This window comes from Megalobrama amblycephala, linkage group LG15, assembly GCF_018812025.1.
Source record: "Megalobrama amblycephala isolate DHTTF-2021 linkage group LG15, ASM1881202v1, whole genome shotgun sequence".
NCBI lineage: Eukaryota > Metazoa > Chordata > Actinopteri > Cypriniformes > Xenocyprididae > Megalobrama > Megalobrama amblycephala.
In genome coordinates, this window is record NC_063058.1 from 4,707,225 (window position 1) to 4,722,082 (window position 14,858).

General features: G+C 38.3%; 1 protein-coding gene and 2 long non-coding RNA genes across 3 annotated transcripts in view; 1 reads left to right on the top strand and 2 right to left on the bottom strand.

Annotated features, from left to right (window-relative positions):
• The window catches only part of LOC125246552, a 55,407-nt gene that overhangs the window by 18,292 nt on the left and 22,257 nt on the right, over positions 1 to 14,858 (top strand).
• On the bottom strand, positions 11,779 to 12,671 carry LOC125246664. Its single transcript, XR_007179909.1, has 3 exons — positions 12,512 to 12,671; positions 12,303 to 12,426; positions 11,779 to 12,216 (listed from the first exon to the last, which is right to left on the bottom strand). It is a non-coding gene; the product is annotated as an uncharacterized LOC125246664 (long non-coding RNA).
• Positions 13,209 to 14,293, bottom strand: LOC125246691. The gene is made up of 3 exons (XR_007179945.1): positions 14,083 to 14,293; positions 13,738 to 13,957; positions 13,209 to 13,655 (listed from the first exon to the last, which is right to left on the bottom strand). It is a non-coding gene; the product is annotated as an uncharacterized LOC125246691 (long non-coding RNA).

The window sequence follows — 14,858 nt, forward strand, 5'->3', positions numbered from 1 at the left end:
CCATAACAAATGTGTTTTATAAACACTCGTTTACAGCAACCAGAGAAAACTAATGTTAAAGAGTCAAGAGCCCAACTAAAGCAGACACTTTTCACCAGGATGGTTACTGCAAACTTCAATAAATTTGTTTTCAATAAAACATCAACATCCATATCTGTTAATTCTCAACAAGAACTTCTGTACATGTATGAAAAAAACTAATGTAGGGAATAGTGAATGAGGGTATAGGGTGTGATTTAGAACACAGACTTTGAGCAATGTTAACTCACAGTATATTCCTGTAGGCTATTTTCTCAAAGATGACAAATATTACCCAGAATGCAGTGTTTTCTACAGTATATTACTGTTTTAATGGAAAATGGTTTGCTACTGTCTGAATTTGTCTGTTTTTCTACAGCAAGGTCTAACAGTGCACTGATGTCACGGATTCATGTGCACGCGCTCCACAAACTCAGGATCAAAGCCTGAGTTGACAGAGAAAGTTGATGATCAGCATCATGGTACTAACAAAGTTGGATTGAAGTGGTTTGGTTTTGTCAACGCAAAACTAATCCTATAACCCTGAGTTTGTTCAACTACCATCATGGTACAGGTCCCAGGAAACAGCTGCAGGGTCAAAATAGACAACTTGAATATTGTAATCATCTAATGTCCTGTTTTTGTGAAGAGCTGCAGTGAAGTGAATCCTCCATTGACCCATTTCGAGTTGACAATGTTGACCATCTGAATGAATTACAATCACATGAACTGATGAATATATTTCTTCAATGTCATGTCAGTTTCTTTGGATAAAAGTGTCTGTCGAACACATTAATGTAAATGTTCTTCTGATCTGCTCTCTGCTTTCATTATTATAGTGAGTGGAGATGATGGATCTGATTCATGGTCTCTGGGAAGTTCAGCTTACGGTTCATTCAGATCACGATCAGGAGCAGAAACAGTTTTCAGTTCATCACGTTCCAGAGATTCATCTCACACAAGTTATGAATCAGGGGCCATAAAACGACGTAACAGCATTGAATGGCCACCACCAAACAGTGAGTGTCTTCTGTTTTATTTGGCACTTTCAGTAACTTTTGTCTCCCTGTGACACTTTAAAGCATTAGAGCCCGTGATTTCCATGAATCCCATCTGCTTTGTTGTGAAATGTATAATATTTAATTTATATTGTCGTAAATGTCACCACATCTTTTTCATCATAATAAAATTTGGATCCTTTCTACATCTTTCCATTTTCCATCAATCTTTACACAAATAGCAATGTTGATACTTTAACTGATGACAATAAATGCAAACCTGATATGAAATAAAATAAAATAAATTAAAAAAAAGAACATAATATTTAGTGTAACTTCCTTAGGATAATGATCAACATTTTCTGAAGGTTAAGCAGCTGTTTTTACTAATAATTTGTTCTTCAGACCTTTTGACAGTTTCAGACTCTATACATATTTATGATCAACTTTATATACTTGCAATAAATAGTGATCAGGCTTGTAATAAATATGTTTCTAAAACCGGGACAAAAAAAGTATTTGTATAATGTTTTAAAGAGCAGCAGATAATGATTACCAATAAGCTACATTATTTTTAGAAACAGTTTTAAATGTCAGATTTTTGGTCTATAAGAGTTTTAAGAAATGTTTTCTGATTTGTTTTGTTCCTCCAGTGAGTGGAGATGAGCGGTCGGACACAAGATCTGTGGGAAGTTCTGCTTACGGTTCATTCAGATCACGATCATCAGCAGACAGCGGTTCAGTTTTTAGTTCATCACGCTCAAAAGTCTCATCTCACAGCTCAGGATTCGGGTCTTTACGGTCCATCCCGGAGTCTGTGGAACATTCAGGAACCAGACGAACACTTGCTTTACCCAAGATCTCAAAACTTTTCCCAAGAAGAGTAAAGAAGCATGATAAACATGAAGACACTGAGAAAACTTGAATTATATAAAATTGATGAAAGAGATTTTGTGTCTTTAAATGTTGATATTTATAGTTTTGACAATATTTAATGATAAACATTACTAAAACTAAAAATTATATGCAGTTGTTTTTACCTTGAGTAATTCACATTAGCAGAGCTGTAACAAATATATTGATATGTAATTAACATTGAAATAGTGCAGAATGTTTTTTGATTATTTTGTCATAGATTTGTCAATTAAACTTTCTGTATAATTCTGTATTAATCCCAGATTTATGAACATGTACACAGACACACAGAAGCTTTGCTGTCTACTGTTGGCAAATGCAGCTTGCTTCTTTTGAAAGCTAAAGTGTTTTAGCTGCTATTTCTGTATTGTTTATGATTTGAAGCTTCTAATGCAGCGTCCTAAACATCAAAATCGTCCTCAAGAGATCATAAGTGCATACGTGACTCAGCTTATATGAATTCAAAATTGTCTGAAGTTATTGACTTCCTCCAATAAAGCACAAAAATACACTGAGCACAAGAATAGAGTAAAATAGTTTTTCATCTGTAATCAGACAGATATAGTTATAATTATAATCAACATAGCATTATAATGTATTCTGAGATTAAATTACTTGAGAAGGATACATGTTCACTGCCTCAGAATTTGCTTAAAATGAGAAATCTTTCAAGGCAGCATAATTTTGCTTCTGATAGTGGGAACGTGAACCATATTGTGGAGTGTGAAGATGACTAAATGATGTCTAGATAGGCAGCTCAAATCATACCAACATCTTCTCCACTGCACTACTTCAGACAAATGTAAGAAACGACAAGTTTGGCAAATGAAGCTAAAAAAATAGACTAGAATTGTTCCACCATTTTGAACAAAGCAGCATTAATCAGTTCACTGTCAGATATCAGCCTGCATGTAAAGAAGCCTTAACCCTAAATTTAACCACTAGTTAAAATGAAAAAATAACAAATGGTGAAAGTAAAATGTGTTTGATGAATGGTGTTGGTCCTGCTGTTGTTCTGACAGGGCATTGGTTCATTCAGTGGAGCTGGATATGGAGGGGATCATTCAGAAGAGCTCCGAACATCCTGAACAACAAATTTGGGTGTTTCTGCAACTGTGGCCACTTTTGATCTGACTTTTAGAATGAAAAAAGTCTCTTAAAGGATTAGTTCACTTTTAAATATACTTTTATAATAATTTACTCACTCCCAAGTCATCCAAGATGTCCATGTCCTTCTTTCTTCAGTCGAAAAGAAATGAAGGTTTTTGATGAAAAAATTCCAGGATTTTTCTCCATATAGTGGACTTCAATGGGCACCAAATGGTTCAAGGTCCAAATGACAGTTTCAGTGCAGCTTCAAAGGGCTTTAAACGATACCAGACGATGAATAAGGGTCTTATCTAGCGAAACGATCGGTCATTTAAAAAAAGTAAATAAGAAAGTTTAAGTTTTATAAGCACAAATGCTCGTCTTGCTCTGTTCTGCGATGCGCGTTCGTGACGTCACGTAATGCGCCTACGTCAAAGTGTGACCTTTTCAACGTAATTGTGTAAGTACCAAGTCAGTGTTTACATGGTGAATGTGCAAATACTAAGTCAAATGCCATTTACCAAAAAAAGGTAAAACAACTAATGGTTCTTCCATCCTGTGTTGTCAGTGCCATCAGACTGTCATACCCTTCTCCATCAGAACAAAAACACCTCTAAAACGCTGTTTCTCAGTAACAGTGGAAATCCCTTTTGTCCGGTAATGCAGCACGATGGAAACAGGGACTCACCAGCTGTGTCTCATTTCGAAGGTTGCATACCTTGGAATGCGTCCTTCTTTCACAGGAATTTGGAGGATACATGAGGTGTATCCTTCGCTGCTGCAGATAGCCCTCAATTCTTTGCATCGCTGTTAACAAGTCATTTATTTGAAAAAAAATAAATGGCGGCGTCGGCAAATGTACATACAAGCGAAGATGTGTTTAAATGTAAGTAGTTTCATGCTTGTTTTTGTTTTAAACTTTGTTCTTCCTAATATCCTCCTCTTTTGTCTCTGTAACAGATATATGTTGTACATAAGCCAGTTCCTCAAGCATTAACCAAAATAAAACAAATACATTTTCTTTTCAAACTACATACAAATGTATTAATCATTTTCATTCATTTGCTGAGAGCGCAATGAGGCTGCCGTGAACGTGTTGGCATAGCAACGATATACTTCCTGTTTCCTTTCCTGCCTGTGTGTCCTATGAAGGACGTCTCGTTTAATTCTGGCTAAGGACACTCCATATACCGCATGCTTCACAGGATTCATCCTCTTGAGGATGCAGCCTTCGAAATTAAATGAAATGACACACAGCTAATGACTGCTTAACTACTGACTCGGTACTTCCGCCTACATTAGTGTTTCTCAACGGGGGCGTTCAGAGAACAACGGGGGGCGTTGGAAGCAAGATTTTTAAAAGGGGGCGTTCGGGTGTTCTTGGGGGGCGTTCACGAGTTTACACTAAAGATCCAGGCAAGACAAGATTAAACCTGTAATTACTTGAAAAAGAATTGCCTACAACATTCTAAAATCTGCCAGTTTCACGCAACATGTAAGCTAGGTTAAGCTATCGTTTCTTTTGCAACGATTATTTTTCCAGTCATAGCAGCGCTCAAGCGCTGACATGAATTCAAGTGCACAAATATGTGTTTCGCGCTGACAACAATCCGGTGGTGGCTTGAATCCAGCGCTGACTAGAACCACGCAACGAGGAATGGAAAGTTGACAAGCCATTAAAAAAGTACTGACTTAAGAACCACTTGTATTTTCTAATATTTTCAATAAATCATGTTCCCATTCACTCCGGTGACGAATTTTAAAATGAATGAAACTAAATTCTATTCGTAAGGTAAAACTTTTACATTTTTAATGCCTAATGCCAAAAAGTTTTCTTTGTTCACAAAGCAATTTACTGGGCATTATTGTTAACTCTCAACACTGTAAGGAGAAAATGACAATTTGATGGATAATTAATTTAAATATATTCTGTAATCACATTTAGGTTATTTCGCCGTCACATCTGAGCGCAAAACGCTGCTTGGATAATTTCAAGATAGGCTAGTTAAAAATAATTAATAATACATTAATAATTGTTCATAGTATTTATTCTTATTAGAAGATTTTTTTTTTTTTACTTATTATGGACACAAATTAATCATGACAAACCAAATACATTTGAATTGAATTAATTATACCATGGATGATAACATTAAGCTGATACCAAGGTATTTAAGCCTATAATTATAACATAATTTGTTATGAAAAATCATGATTGCATTTATTTATTTTTTTCCAAAGTAAGATTAATGTAAGCAGCTTCTTGCAAAACTCACCTAAATGCGTAATAAATCCTAAGTGCACACATTAGCGCTGAAATGACCGTATAGCAGCTTATGGTCGTTTTTACTGTCCAGAATTATCAAAGAAATTCAATAGGCAGACGCAGATTATCTTGAGTTTTGCGTTAGTTCAAATGCGCGTTAAGGTGATGGAAACCATTGGCATACTCATGGTGTGTAGTGACCATTTGTGCGTAAAACACCATGGCATTATGTATTAGGCCCAACAAAGTCTGACAAACAGCCCTCAACATAGAAATCAGATGTTTAAACTCGTAGTTATTTTGTGCGCGAGCGCGTTCATGTGGAAACTGCCAGTGTATTGGCATGTTTAACCAGTAGCCTATTTCATCAGTTCTTCTGTGTCTCCTCACAGCATTTCAATAAAACGATATCCAACAACAAACAAATAGCTCGTCACAAGTTCTCTTCATAATGCAAAGCGACTTGCACGCTTGTTTCAGAAAACATCGTCATCGAAGTTTATATGTCTATAATTCATGTAATTATATAATTTATATGTAGCCTATTCTTTATATTTGACTCAATTGATTAACAAAGCGAAAGAAAAAAATGTGCCCAATAGTAGCCTATATACTGCTGAGTTTGATTCATTTTTGTGAGGCGCGGCGCTCCACAAACAAGTTCAAGGAAAGGAAACCGAGATGTCAAAAAGCGCATCCTGTATTCTTTATTTTGCAAAAGCATGTTCTGTTTTTAGTGTGAGTGTATAAAAGTAAACTTCGCAGTATCGAATAATGTCTTACTCATATCTGTAAATTACGGAGTAGGCTATTTAAGTTGTTTCTAGGAAACCAGTTGAAGTGATCGCGCCGGCGCCTCGCGTGCGCACTCAACACATTCATTGCAAACTTGACATCGCAGCCTGTTCATTATCAAAATAAAATACCGTCAGCCAAACATATAAAAAATGACACTGCTCATACATACTCCGTAGTATCCTATCTGTGCCGTTCAGCGTGACCACCGCTGAAACTGGTCCTGCCAAACACATTTTTGCTCATTTGAAGAGGATGATTTTTTTCGTTGATATTGAAACGGGAGTGAAGTACAAATCCTATTTGACACAATAAATAAAAGTTCAGCATCCAAATACATTGCTAATATGAACGAGAGGCTGCTTGAGAACACCGGTTTTTACTTTCAGTTTCGCTTCAAATTAATTCGTTTGGGCTTGTTTATAGCTACTTACAAGTTTTTATTCTTGTTCTGTAGGCCTATATGTATATTATACATTTTAGTATTCTTATGCTTGACTTGAAAAAAAAAAAAAAGGTCGTTCTTTAAAAAAAAAGTTTGACAGCCACTTCTTTATATGTTGCTTATGTGTTGGAAAACACAAAACCTGGCATGGACCACTTTTGGTGTTATATGAGAGGGGGATGCCCCAAATGAGGTGCCGGATCAGATTTCGGAGGTTCCGGTTCCAGCTTGTCCCGGCTGCCTGCCACTGTTCAGTCAAATCAAATCTGTTATTTGGCTTTCAGTGACATGCTTTTTAATTATGAAAGCTGCAGTCCGTAACTTTTGGAGCTCTAGCGGTAAATAATCAAAATTGCAGGCGTCTTGTACTGTACTCTGCAGCGGTGCTGACTCGAACCAGTCTAATAGTCCCAATAAAAATATAAAATATAAACTCTTATTATAGGTGTGTCATAGTGATTCAGGATAAGACAAAAACACGGTTTGGAAAATGGATTCATGATGTAGGCTAATGGTGTTTGGGGGGCGGTAAAGGACCTGGATAATGGACAGGGGGGCGTTGGCCCAAAAAAGGTTGAGAACCACTGGCCTACATCAAGCGTGACCTTTTCAACGTATTTGCGTATTACGTGACGTCACGAACACGCATTGCAGAACAAAGCAAGGGCGAGCATTTGTGCTTATAAAACTTAAACTTTTTTTTTTTTTTTAAATGACTGATCGTTTCGCTAGATAAGTCCCTTATTCATCGTCGGGTATCATCTGGTATCGTTTAAAGCCCTTTGAAGCTGCACTGAAACTGTAATTTGGACGTTGAACTGTTTGGTGCCCATTTAAGTCCACTATATGGAGAAAATCCTGGAATGTTTTCATCAAAAACCTTAATTTCTTTTTGACTGAAGAAAGACATGAACATCTTGGATGACATAGGGGTAAGTAAATTATCAGCAAAAGTTTATTTAAAAGTGAACTAATCCTTTAAATATACACTTTCAATAGTTAAATTTATTTTTAACAGAATCTGAAAAATTATATAAATGAATCAAACGAAAAATTCTGGAATTCTTTTTTCTTTCTTTCTGAAAGCCTTAATCAACCACAATGTCATAACTTCCAACGCATATCTCAAATTATGTGAATTTGAACAGCAACAATATTATGAAGGCGAAGTAAAAATTGCTTTATTTTTTATTTTTATTTTGAAAAAAAAAAAAAAGCACATTATTCAACTAACACGCATAACATTGTCACATGACACCTGTGACATTATAGTCAGGTTACACACTGGTTAGGACATGAATGGCCAGACACAATGCAGAATCCTTTAATCTGAGGACAGAATTAGAGGAAAAATAAAATAAAAAACTTTTATATAATTAATATTAGGGCTGCCCTTGACTAATAATTAATTGACTAGTGTTTTCCGTATTTTCGACCACAGAGAAGAAATCGTCCATGATGACTCCTCACACAGTAGTAGACTATATTCTCGTTTCATATGGATTACATAACCTGAGAATATTTGTTGTTTTTCATTTGAATTGATTCAATTAAAAGTAGACATTTCGCTTTCTATTAGTTTCATGTCTGTGAGGAAAGTTTAGAGTTTCGTTCTTTTTTGGCGCGCTCAAGTTCACAGAGAAATGGCAGAAATTTTGCTTTCATAAATTACAAAAACACAACGTTTTGTTGTTGTTTTCACAACTTTTCACAGTTTCAAAAGATGTAAGAAACGTATGTATTACTCGTACCTGTATCATGACCAAAAATTACGGAGTATTTTCAGTGAGAGTGATCGCACCGGTGCCTCCATTTCAGCTCTCGTGCAGTTAGCGCGCTTCTATTCACTCTTCACACAAACACTTGAATAACACACAGTTTACTAGTTTAACGTTAAAGCGAGCGGCCATGTAAAGTCGCTACTACTTACATGTTTCAGATGACAAGCCATATTTGAGGTCGATGTTTGGATGTCCTGCCCGATGGACTGTATTTACCACATAGACCAGCTTAATGATGTGTCCGTCACAACAAGACCGCGTGACTTCGCCACTTCCTGTGGACTAATGTTAAGCCTAATCTACTATTAGGCTTAATTTATTTTATCTATATATAATGTTTAATTTAGTGGACAAAGCAGGTAAGTACAGGAGTAAAGTCACAGATATAAATGTACAATGATTAATAACTGGATGTTTAAAACAAAGATGATTATTACAAATGCATAAAGTGCAGTTAGTGTTATCTCTATTATGGATCATTTTTAAAGCATTTTGGTGGATTTTGCTGCATTTTGTCCAAATTTCATGCTATAAATCTTATAAGCATTTAAAGCTATTACACTGATGAACACATGCTGTCGAGTTCTTAACATGTTTGTATTAAAGCACAGAATGTAGAAACACAGACGCAGGGTTGCCAACTTTGGGACTTTGGCTGGAGTGAGACTTTATAAAAATTGCAGTTTGCGCATGTGCGCGGAGAAAATGTTTGGTAACCCTAATTTTAAAAATCAATGTCAGTCCATGTTTACTTAGTATCATTGGGGTGAATTAATTTAATTTATTTTTTGTCAGTTTTGTTACCTGACAAGGGCGGAGCCAGACATTGTAAACATTCGGTGCTTAGCCCAAATCTATATTTGTCCAAAGACATTTCAATTTTCTATTAATAGCTTTACTGACATGAAAGGAGCTTTTGTTGTCGTATTCTTGTTCAGAAAATGTACATTATTTGACACTGTCATTTGTAAAACTTTGTTGGATGTACCTCCTCTAGGGGGGTCCGGGGGCATGCCCCCCCGTAAGAAAATTTTGTACATTTTAAGGTTAAATGCATCTCTGGAAACTCAAAATTAAGAGCTTCAACCCATGTACAGTGTGCAAATTGAACAAAGAAACAGCATTGACTTGTACCTGGACATTAAAAAGGGTTCAAACATTTTTTTTTACAATACTTTTGTACTCATTTCTTTTTAAAAGATATATCCTTGAGCTTTTATTTTGATCACCAGATCACCAGCTGATCGCGTGTGCAAATGCGCTCACTTCTCTTTAAAACACGCAGCACAGACAGACTGTATATATACTTAATCACTGTCTTTTGCTGTTTTATAAAGGCACAAAGCCATATCACAGTTTCGATTTTAGTTCGTTGGCAAACGTAGTATGTTTTAAATTTTCAGTGCATTATGAAACGGTGGCGGCAGCAGAGGGTCATTAATGGAAAACACTGAATGAATGTATAGCTGATAAATGTGCTAAAGTTGTCATATCGGTTGTTATATAACAAAACGTATATAACGTACTCGGTTACTTAAGCCGAGTTCAGACTGCACGATTTTAGCCCCGATTTTGGCTCGCCGACAGGTTTTGAGAAATCGCCGACAAATGCCCGAAATCTCAGGCAAATCGGTGCTCGTTCACGTGAGTGACAATCACCCAGTGTGAATGAGCAAAGACGCGATCTGGGAGAATCGCCGACGAGTCGCCGACGCCCGTTAGATATTTGGCATGCTAAATATCTGGACCTGTCGGCGATTCAAAATCCTGCTGTGTGAAAAGTGTTCTGACTGAAAACTACATCGGCGATGACCAACAGCCAATGAGAGAGCAAGATACAGAGCAGCGGGGAGTTCGGGGAGGAGTTATAGACCACAACATCAGCAAGCATGGCTTCATTCACATAAACATTACAATTCTATCAAACGGAAACAAAACACAAACATTTGCTTGACCATCCGCAACAGCAGCACATTGAAAAGTTATGTATTTACCTCCAGCTCTCGTTGCAGAACACACAATCCACAGTCTTCCCACCCATTTCCTCCTCCATATTCTTCTTTTCTTTTTCTCGCTGCAAATCAGCGCACAGGCAACTCGTATTGCAAGCTTCTTGCGGGCTACCGTTTTTAATAATAATAATAATAACTCCGGTCCTGCACGCGTGATATCGCGTTGTTTCCTTGTCACATCTCGCGTGTGTTTGGTTGTGAAACGTAGTTTGCGTGCCAGACAGAGTTGTCGGCGATTCTTCCTATTGTAAAGTCATGCAGTGTGAAACCCTCTGTCGCCGATCCATCGTGCAGTTTGAACACAGCAGCGACTGAATGCTGGCCAAGATAGTCATGCAGTGTGAAAAGAACAGTGACCCGACTACTTTGAAAATCGTGCAGTCTGAACTCGGCATTAGTCTCGGCACACAGACTGATTAGGCTACGTCTGTAGTGACAAGGCTCACCATTTTATTATTTGCTTAAGCCGAGTTCAGACTGCACGAGTTTAGCCCCGATTTTGGCTCGCCGACAAGTTTTGAGAAATCGCCGACAAATGCCCGAAATCACAGGCAAATCGGTGCTCGTTCACGCGAGTGACAATCACGCAGTGTGAATGAGCAAAGACGCAATATGAGAGAATCGCCGACGAGTCGCCGACGCCCGTGAGATATTTGGCATGCTAAATATCTGGACCTGTCGGCGATTCAAAATCCTGCAGTGTGAAAAGTGTTTTGACTGAAACTACATCGGCGATGACCGACGGCCAATGAGAGAGCAAGATACAGAGCAGCGGAGAGTTCGGGGAGGAGTTATAGACCACAATATCAGCAAGCATGGCTTTGTACACATAAACATTACAATTATATCAAACAAAAACAAAGCACAAACATTTGCTTGACCATCCGCAACAGCAGCACATTGAAAAGTTATGTATTTAGTTCCAACTGTCGTTGCAGAACACATAATCCACAGTCTCCCCAAACATTTCCTTCTCCATATTCTTCTTTTATTTATGTTGTTTTCGCTGCAAATCAGCGCACAGGCAATTCGTATTTCAAGCTTCTTGCGGACTACTATTTTTAATAATAATCCCACCGTGTGTCTCAATCAGCTCCCTAGTTCAGTAGTCAGGGCACTGATCAGGGTATCAGCCACATTCACTTTCATTACCTACTGATTCACTACCTAGGGAGCTAGGGAGCTGATTGAAACGCAGGGCCAGTCTCAGGTGAGAACTCCGGTCTTGAACGCGTGATATCGTGTTGTTTCCTTGTCACATCTCGCGTGTGTTTGGTTGTGAAACGTAATTTGCGTGCCAGACAGAGTTGTCGGCGATTCTTCCTATTGTAAAGTCATGCAGTGTGAAACCTTCTGTCGCCGATCCATCGTGCAGTGTGAACACAGCAGCGACTGAATGCTGGCCAAGATAGTCATGCAGTGTGAAAAGAACAGTGACCCGACTACTTTGAAAATCGTGCAGTCTGAACTTGGCTTTACCTTGATTGTCTTCCAAACTTTCACACGTGCCGACTCCGAACTCTCTCTGTACTTCTCACACGCAACTGACGTATCAGGTGCAAGGTTTTCAGCCAATCAACGATCAGAGAATACTGCAGTGAGAACGTTGTAGGGAGATGTAACAGATGTGGGCCTTAAACTCCTCTCCTGTCATTAATACGCTGTGGTCTAGTCATCAACAGAAAGTAACGGATTGAGAGGGGAGAAAAATGGATTTTGGCGTGACATTTCTTGCGTGTGCGTGAGAGCGTGAGATTGATGCTGAAAGCGTGAGTGTCACGCCAGATGCGTGAGAGTTGGCAACCCTGCAGACGTCTTCAGATTCCCAGAGTCTCTTTGGTCACCTGACATCCGAGCAGGACATTACCCACACACACACACTGAGACAGATCGCCCACTGAAACACACACACACTCAAATCATCAGTGTGTGTCAAAGAACTGAAGATATCTGAATGAATGTGTTCTGGAATGGAGATCCCACCTTTCTGAGAGCCGATCCATGACGCTGCCTTCATGGCCACAAACTGCCACTCGACCTGCTGCTCTATTTTACAGCCGTATAACCAGATCAGAGCCAGGAGAGTGGCCCATACTGACCCATCCACCTGTGTACAAACCATTATCCACTGCATTTGTTACTAGACACTGGACACAATCAGCGCTGTCTTATTATTTCATCACATCTCTCACCTGTGCTGGTTTCTGATTGGTCAGCTCATCCTCCGTCTTTCCAAACACATCAGCCAGCGTGGCGTCCAGCTCCCAGCAGCCTGACGCCTTCTGGAGAGAAACCAGCTGGAGTAACAAGTCTGCAGTTCAACACACATACAGAGAAATAGAGAGAAATACAAGTTACTAATGAAACACAGTTTATTACAGCTGTAATTTTGAACATCTATTCTTAGAATTATTTAATCTAAGTGCCAAAAGTACAGTTAAACACAGTCTCTTGAATGATTGATCATGGAATAATGCCTCATATAAATGTTTTAAAGAATAGCAGGTAGTTTAAATTTTATTCTGCACAGTGTTCAGTAAGAAACTAGACTTTCCAAACATAAGCACTGTGTCCGTCTCATGTTGTGTTTGCCAGTTATTTGTGTGTGTGTGTGTTTGTGACACAAATGTGTATAATGACATGGGTATGACATAGATATTACAAGGAGAGGGTGACTTATGAGGACATTACCTCATGTCCCCATTTTTCAAAAGGCTTATAAATCAAACAGAGTGAGGTTTTTTTTTTTTTTTTTTTTTTTTTTTTTTTTTTGAAAAAGTGAAAATGTGCACAGTTTCCTGTGATGGTTAGGTTTAGGTATAGGGTTGGTGTAGGGCGATAGAAAATACAGCTTGGACAGTATAAAAACCATTACGATATGAAATGTCCCCACAATTCACAAAAACAAACTTTTATAAGTTGCATTGGTTTCATTATAAGCTTTGTACCTTATATTGCAGACTTGAAAAAGACAAATGTTAATTGTTTGATGTCAATTCTCACATTTTTGGGAATTGCATGTTTATTTGTACCTCTGTCTTATATACAGTTATTTATGAATTTCATTTTTTGAGAGTTGCTCTCTTGGTTGCCAGGAGTAAAAGTGTCTGATCATCATATACCTGCTTTGGGAAATTAACACGACCAGCTGAAGTTACACCCTGATTGTGTTGCCATGCTTGTGTCCACTTACCAGACAGTGTTCCCAATAACATTCCTTGTTGGTTAGAAGGGCATCACGACCCCAAGCACCAGAAATATAGGACTTGCTGATATAATTGAGCTTGGTGACACTTGATGAACTTATTCTGGTCATGATGCGCTCATGACACGTGCCTGTAATTTTAGTAACACAGTTTAAGCATTTTCTTAGTTTGTTAGAACCTTTTTTGGACCTCACAAATAGTGATGTATTTACTTCGGAAATCATTTGGTATGGTTCTGGTCTCTTTGTTGGGGTTCTGCATGTGTGTTTCATTGACAATTTGATGGATTTCTGTGAGTTCCTGGTTCAGCTGTTGCAGGTGGAGGGCGTTGTACAGTCCACTTGTGTGAAGGTAATTAAATACTTTCAGACAGGCCGTGATGTTCTGAAGAGTGGCTCCCATCAACGGCAGTTCTGCATCTGTGTTCCTCAACTGGAAGTAGTTAATTGACAGTGACTTAATGCAAGATCCTTCTCAATTTAAATGAACAACATCTAAAGTCATTGCAGTCTCCATTTAGTTGCAGCTGTGATAAAGAAGCTTAACTGATACCTTACCTTTTCCTCAAATTTATCCCGATTCTCCTTACAGGTCTGGACCTGTATTATGTTTTCCACAAACCGTAGAGCGGGGAAAGTCAAGATAGAGCTGTTTATTTTGCACAAACATGAATCAGATTATTACTATGTCATACATACACAACTTCTATCATAATTTCTTAATATTTTAAATATGAGATATTAGAATTGTAGAAACCTGTGGGCTAATTCAAGACAAAGAAAAAAACCTACGATGACTGTGAGGAGTAGCAGATAGACGAACACGTTGACCGAATGGGCTGAAAGACCAAAGATGTACTTTAAACCACCACGCAAACACTAAGATGAAAATTTTAGTTATGTAAATATGCAGTTTTGGGGGTCTGTTGAAGAGGATGTGAAAATTGCACATATGGCTTATTTCAGCAATTCAGGAAGAAATTTAGTTGAGAAATGTGAAACAATTGTACTAAAAGTTCCACCCTAAAAAATGTTCAACCCTAGTTCCTCATCAATTTTATGCAAACATCTGCACTTTTATTATATGCCGAAGATTGCAAATTGATTTCAGTACTGCACAGGCGCGCCGTTGGCACAGGGGACAGGGGGGGTCAGGACCCCCACAGTTTTGAAAAGACAGAAATCGACCCCCGCACTTTTGATAAGGGCTGCTTCCGTCAGCCACAGTGTCATGATCATTAGTGTGAGTGCCCTATCAGCCACTAGAGGGCACTCCATCCTGGACTCTTGTTTTCACCCCGTGGACTTCATTACCCATAACGCACTGCCGGACT